Source organism: Lipotes vexillifer, unplaced genomic scaffold (genome assembly GCF_000442215.2).
Source record: "Lipotes vexillifer unplaced genomic scaffold, Lipotes_vexillifer_v1.1 scaffold539, whole genome shotgun sequence".
NCBI classification, from domain to species: domain Eukaryota; kingdom Metazoa; phylum Chordata; class Mammalia; order Artiodactyla; family Lipotidae; genus Lipotes; species Lipotes vexillifer.
In genome coordinates this window covers 2,092,243-2,098,795 of record NW_006789542.1, presented here as the reverse complement: position 1 = coordinate 2,098,795, position 6,553 = coordinate 2,092,243, and positions in this window count along the sequence as shown.

The window sequence follows — 6,553 nt, the reverse complement described above, 5'->3', positions numbered from 1 at the left end:
GAGTAGGGTAGCTGGGACTTCCCTGGTGCCACAGTGGTTAAGAATCCGCCTGCCAATGCAGGGGACACGGGTTCGATCCCTGGTCCTGGAAGATCCCACATGCCACGGAGCAACTAAGCCCGTGCACCACAGCTACTGAGCCTGCGCTCTAGAGCCTACAAGCCACAAGTACTGAGCCTGCACGCCACAACTACTGAGCCCACATGCCGCAACTACTGAAGCCTGCGTGCTCTAGGGCCCGTGTGCTGCAACTACTGAGCCCGCATCCTGCAACTACTGAAGCCCATGTGCCTAGAGCCCGTGCTCTGCAACAAGAAAAGCCACTGCAATGAAAAGCCTGTGCACTGCAATGAAGAGTAGCCCCCGCTTGCCGCAACAAAGACCCAAAGCAGCCAAAAAAAAAAGTAGGGCAGCTTATTAGAAGTTCTGAATCATGTTTCTTGCTAAAAGATCCAGCGTCCCCATAAGAATGGCCCAAGAAAACAGATCTGGTTAAATATGGGGGCCACTTAGGTCCTTATTGCTCTCTCTGTACCCCCAAAGTTTTCATTGTATTAATAGCTTGGAAACCACTGCTGTTTGCATTGCTGTAATGCTATCATAAAACACCCCCCTTCTTGTAATTCGATTCCTTTGCGTAGACTTTGCAGCTGACTCTTCTGGGTTCTCCAGCAAGTAAGTCAGTAAGACATCTGTCTGGGCACTTACAACATCCCCCTTTTGTATAAAATACCTCAGCTCATATAGGATTCACATTTCCTTGAAGAAACGAATGTGCGAACCATCCTATTATGGGGTGACTGGAAGAAACACCAAGCATATAATGCCATCTGGGTCACTTATAGCCGTCCCATGAATTGTTTCTAAACTGATGAAAAACACAGAAGCAGGAAAATAACCTGTTTTTTTTTTTCTTTTTAAGAAACAAGACAATCACCTGTCATTTTCAAGTGTTTAAATTTTTTGTCTACAAGAAGGAGACCACATTTTCAGATGAAATGCACAAGCCAATTTCATCGTTTTCAAGAGAGAGGAGTTACTTAAGATGCTTAATGGTAATGTAATAGGGAGCAATGGCCCGAGACAGAAAAAAGCAGCAATTTAAATTGGACGTTAAGAAAAATTTCACTGGAAGCAAGGGCAATTATACAATGAAATAATTTCCTAAGGGAGAAACAGTGAGGCACCATTAAAAAGAGTTGTTTAAAAGTGAGTAGATTAAAAAACACTTGCAGCTGAAGCTGCGGGAGGATCGTTTTATGATTTATTGCTTTACTCTGCCTGTGTGTCATACTCACGAGATTTCCCAGGCTCAGCTAGCTTACCTTCCATCAAGGAAGGATCTGCATGGCGCCAGAGGTCGATGATGTCTGTATTTATTTTTCTTTATGCAAAAATGTAGACAGAGCTCTAAATGGAGTATCAGTGAAAAAGGCAAGGAGAACCTAGAGGGCTCTAGTTGTTCGAAAACTACTCTGTGTCAGTGACCTAGGATATTTTACACACATGCACACCTCTCTCTCTCTCTAATCTTATTTAAACCTTCCCGCAACTAATTGGTTGACCTGTTCAAACTGGTGCCCATTAATCAGTTAGTATTACTGGCCATGAGGATACATGACACAATTATTCCTTCACATGCTATGCATACAGCGTGGGGGGTAGATAAAGCATCCTTTACCTGATGTCCAATGTCTTGCGTTTGAATCCTAGCTCCCATGATCAAGCACCCTCAAAAACTAACCTCTGGGTCCCGCCTGTACAGGTCTCTAATCATTCCTATTCCTTTTTTTTTTTTTTTTTTTTTTTGCAGTACACGGGCCTCTCACTGTTGTGGCCTCTCCCATTGTGGAGCACAGTCTCCGGATGCGCAGGCCCAGCAGCCATGTCTTATGGGCCCATCCACTCCGCGGCATGTGGGATCTTCCTGGACCGGGGCACGAACCCGTGTCCCCTGCATCAGCAGGCGGACTCTCAACCACTGCACCACCAGGGAAGCCCCTGCTATTCCTTTCTTAATCTCTTTCCTCACTTATCAGGACCAGCAATTTTCCAGCCAGTTTATGTAAGGATTTAACACTAGTTACCAGCCTACCAGCCAGGAGAGGAAGGGAGGCTGTCTGCTGAGGGGGAGAAGCGATTTCACGGTGCTTCCCAGCCCAACGCTGGGGAGAGGCCACCTCCATGCACTCTGAAGGTCCAGAGGCAGAACCAACATCCCCCGGTACAAATATCAAGATGCTCCCAGGCCACGTCTCGGGATTTCTGGTTTTCTTAACCAGGGCCCTGACTTTAGCACGGCAGACCTTTTCAGCTGAGCATTCAATGTCTCTGGAGCTCTGAAATTGTGAGAGCTTATGTTTGCTGTTTCCTGCTCAGCTGTGTCCCCTCTTCTACAACAGAAGCTTGAAGCCTTTTTGTGTGCTCCCAAAGAGGCCCTCTGGCTCTCACCCTTAAGACTTGAACTGTGAATGGTCTTTGGTTCTTTGTTAGCCCTCTGCAGAGTGTCCATGCAACTTAGCAATAATTCTAGCCACCGCTCCACTGCCTTGCAGGCATTTTCTCCTCATGTCTTTCATGTGCTTGAATCATCATCCCTTCAAGGGCATCTTCCCCCACATGGATGCTTTGCCACATCACACCAGGGCAATATTTAGCACGGGAACCGTGTGTCAGGGGACTCAGGACAGCATATTACACCACTCTTGGCACCACTTGTATTAGTTCAGGCCTCTGAAAAGCAGATGCCAAGATGGAATTAGACTTTTTAGAGATTTAGAAGGAAAATTCGAAAAGGAAAAATGTGTGGGGAGTTGCAGGAAGCCATCAGAGTCATCTGACTTGATGCAAGTCTGACCTCTGTGGAGGAGAGAGGAAAAGTCTTAGAATTCAGTGCAATTAAAGAAAGTTTCATCGAGATCTACAGGGGGGTCCTCAGGTCAAAGTCTCTGTCAGAGACCCACATGTCTCAGGAGTGAGCCTACCGTAGCATCTCTGCTGAGCTCATTAGTGTCTTGGGCAGTGTGTTTGCCTTGGTGTAAAGGCAGTGATGGTTTTCAGAGTCCCCACAGTCAGAGATATGAGAGGTGCATTCCTATGGCTGCCACACACAGAGACCCAGAGTCCTTCCATCTTGACAATTCAACCTTCTGTATGGCTAAAGTCCTCTGCATTCAGCCAGTGGATAAGAAGAGTGAGAAATGACACACATCATGGAGGGAGGGAGGGAGACGGATGGACTGAGAATTTGGGATTGGTAGATAGATGCAAACTATTACATTTAGAATGGATAAACAACAAGGTCCTAATGTATAGCACAAGGAACTATATTCAATATCCTGTGATAAACCGTAATGGAAAAGAATATTAAGAAAAGAATGTATATATGTGTATAACCGACTCACTCTGCTGTACAGCAGAAACTGGCACAACATTGTAAATCAACTATACTTCAATTAAAAAAAAAAAGAAGTGACACACATACCTCTATTCACAAGGATGCACTTCATTGAACGGAGAGTCTGAGAAATGTGTACCTGGTTTAGGGGCCACTTAGCAGCAAGAAGTCTACAATAAAGAACAAGAAATGCCTGTGATGGATAGCGGGTCATTCCTGCCACTTAGAATAAATAAAAGTGACTGGAGGGCTTCCCTGGTGGCGCAGTGGTTGAGAGTCCACCTGCCGATGCAGGGGACACGGGTTCGTGCCCCGATCTGGGAAGATCCCACATGCCGCGGAGCGGCTGGGCCCGTGAGCCATGGCCACTAAGCCTTCACGTCCGGAGCCTATGCTCCGTAACGGGAGAGGCCACAACAGTGAGAGGGCCGCGTACCGCAAAAAAAAAAAGTGAGTGGAAAGCTAACAAAAATGTCATCATTTTGATGGCATGAATGATGAAAAAGGAAAGAAAAATTAAACAATATTAGAAAGGAAAAACAGGGACTAACTACAAACACTATAAATCAAAAATAAAGTATCAATGCTCTGAACAACTCTATGCAAATAAGTTTTAAAAACAGACACTGTATTTGTAAAATATTGATTACCAAGAATGAAAAAAGTAAATGCAAAACCTGAGTAACAAGATAACAGATTAAAATAATTTACAGTTAAAGATATTCCAATCCCCAAACACCAGAGTCAGAAATATTTACAAGGGACTCCCACAAAGCCATCTTATATACATTCTTACATATTTTTTTAAAGGCCATTCCCAAAATAGCATACGAGTCTGCTAAAACCATGAAATCAGAACAAAACAAGGAAAGAATAAGACAGTCAAATCACAAACTCATTCGTGAAAACAGATGCAAAATATTTGCAATGAAATATTAACAAATGCTACCCAACAATATGTATATGTGTGATCGCATCAGAAGAAACCAAACCTGCTGACATCTTGATCTTGGGCTTGAAGCCTCCAGAACTGTGAGAAAATAAATCTCTGTTGTTTAAATCAGGGTTCCCCAACCCCCAGGTCATGGATTGGTACCAGGTTGCAGCCTGTTAGGAACCAGGCCACGTAGGAGGAGGTGAGCAGCGGGCAAGTGAGTGAGGCTTCATCTGCCACTCCCCATCACTGGCATTACCACCTGAACCTCCCTGCTCCCAGTCCGTGGAAAAATTGTCTTCCACGAAACCAGTCCCTGGTGCTAAAAAGGTTGGGGACCACTGGTTTAAACCACCTCATATGAGGTATTTTGTTATGGCAGACTAGCAGACTAATACCTCAGTTCTCCACATATTAAACTAAGAACTCAAACTGATTATAAACAATGTTTCAACCTACTTTTAAGGAACTTCTAAAGTGTACCCTAAAATTCATATAGAATAGCCAACAGCTAATAACATCAAATAAATATGAAGGAACAAGATGAGAGCGTTGAGAGACCTTCAAGATGGCGGAGGAGTAAGACGCGGAGATCACCTTCCTCCCCACAAATACATCAGAAATACATCTATATGTGGAACAACTCCTACAGAACACCTACTGAACGCTGGCAGAAGACCTCAGACCTCCCAAAAGCCAAGAAACCCCACATACCTGGGTAGGGCAAAAGAAAAAAGAAAAAACAGAGACAAAAGAATAGGGACGGGACCTGCATCTCAGGGAGAGAGCTGTGAAAGAGGAAAGGTTTCCACACACCAGGAAGCCCCTTCACTGGTGGAGACGGGGGTGGTGGCGGGGGGAAAGCTTCGGAGCCATGGAGTAGACTGCAGCAATAGGGGTGCAGAGGGCAAAGCAGAGAGATTTCTGCACAGAGGATCGGTGCCGACCAGCACTCACCAGCCCAAGAGGCTTGTCTGCTCACCCGCCAGGGCAGGCGGGGCCTGGGAGATGAGGCTCGAGCTTCGGAGGTCAGATCCCAGGGAGAGGACTGGGGATGGCTAATGAACACAGCCTGAAGGGGGCTAGTGTGCCACAGCCAGGCAGGAAGGAGTCCAGGAAAAAGTCTGGACCTGCCTAAGAGTCAAGAGACCATTGTTTCGGGGTGCGTGAGGAGAGGGGATTCAGAGCACCACCTAAATGAGCTCCAGAGACGGGCACAAGCCGCGGCTATCAGCGCGGACACCAGAGACGGGCATGAAATGCTAAGGGTGTTGCTGCAGCCACCAAGAAGCCTGTGTGCAAGCACAGGTCACTCTCCACACTGCCCCTCCTGGAAGCCTGTGCAGCCTGCCACTGCCAGGGTCCCGTGATCCAGGGGCGGTTTCCCCGGGAGAACACAAGGCGCAACTCAGACTGGTGCAATGTCATGCTGGCCTCTGCTGCTGCAGGCTCGCCCCACATTCCGCACCCCTCCCTCCCCCCGGCCTGAGTGAGCCAGAGCCCCCGAATCAGCTGCTACTTTAACCCGTCCTGTCTGAGTGAAGAACAGATGCCCTCAGGGGACCTAAATGCAGAGGCGGGGCCGATTCCAAAGCTGTGCAAACAAAGAAGAGAAAGGGAAATCTCTCCCAGCAGCTTCAGGAGCAGTGGATTGAATCTCCACAATCAACCTGATGGACCTGCATCAGTGGAATACCTGGATAGACAATGAATCATCCCAAAATTCAGGCAGGTGACTTTGGGAGCAACTGTAGACTAGGCGTTTGCTGTATGTGACTGACTGGTTTCTGGTTTTATGCTTTTCTTAGTATTTAGAGTTTATTATCATTTGTAGATTTCTTTATTGATTTCATTGCTCTCTTCCTGTTGTTTTTTTATATATAGATAGATAGGATTTTTCCTCTTTCTCATTTTGTGAGTGTTTATGTGTATGCTTCTTTGTGTGATTTTGTCTGTATAACTTAGCTTTTACCATTTGTCCTACGGTTCTGTCTGTCCGTTTTTTTTTGTTTTGTTTTCTTTTAGTATAGTTTTTAGCTCTTGTTATCACTGGTGCATTTGTTTTTTTGGTTTGGTTGCTCTCTTCTTTTTTTCTTTATTACTTTTTATTTTATTTGATTTTTAATAATTTTTTTATTTTAATAACTTTATTATTTTATTTCTTTCTTTCTTTTTTTCTCTCTTTTCTTCTGAGCCACATGGCTGACGGGGTCTTGGTGCTC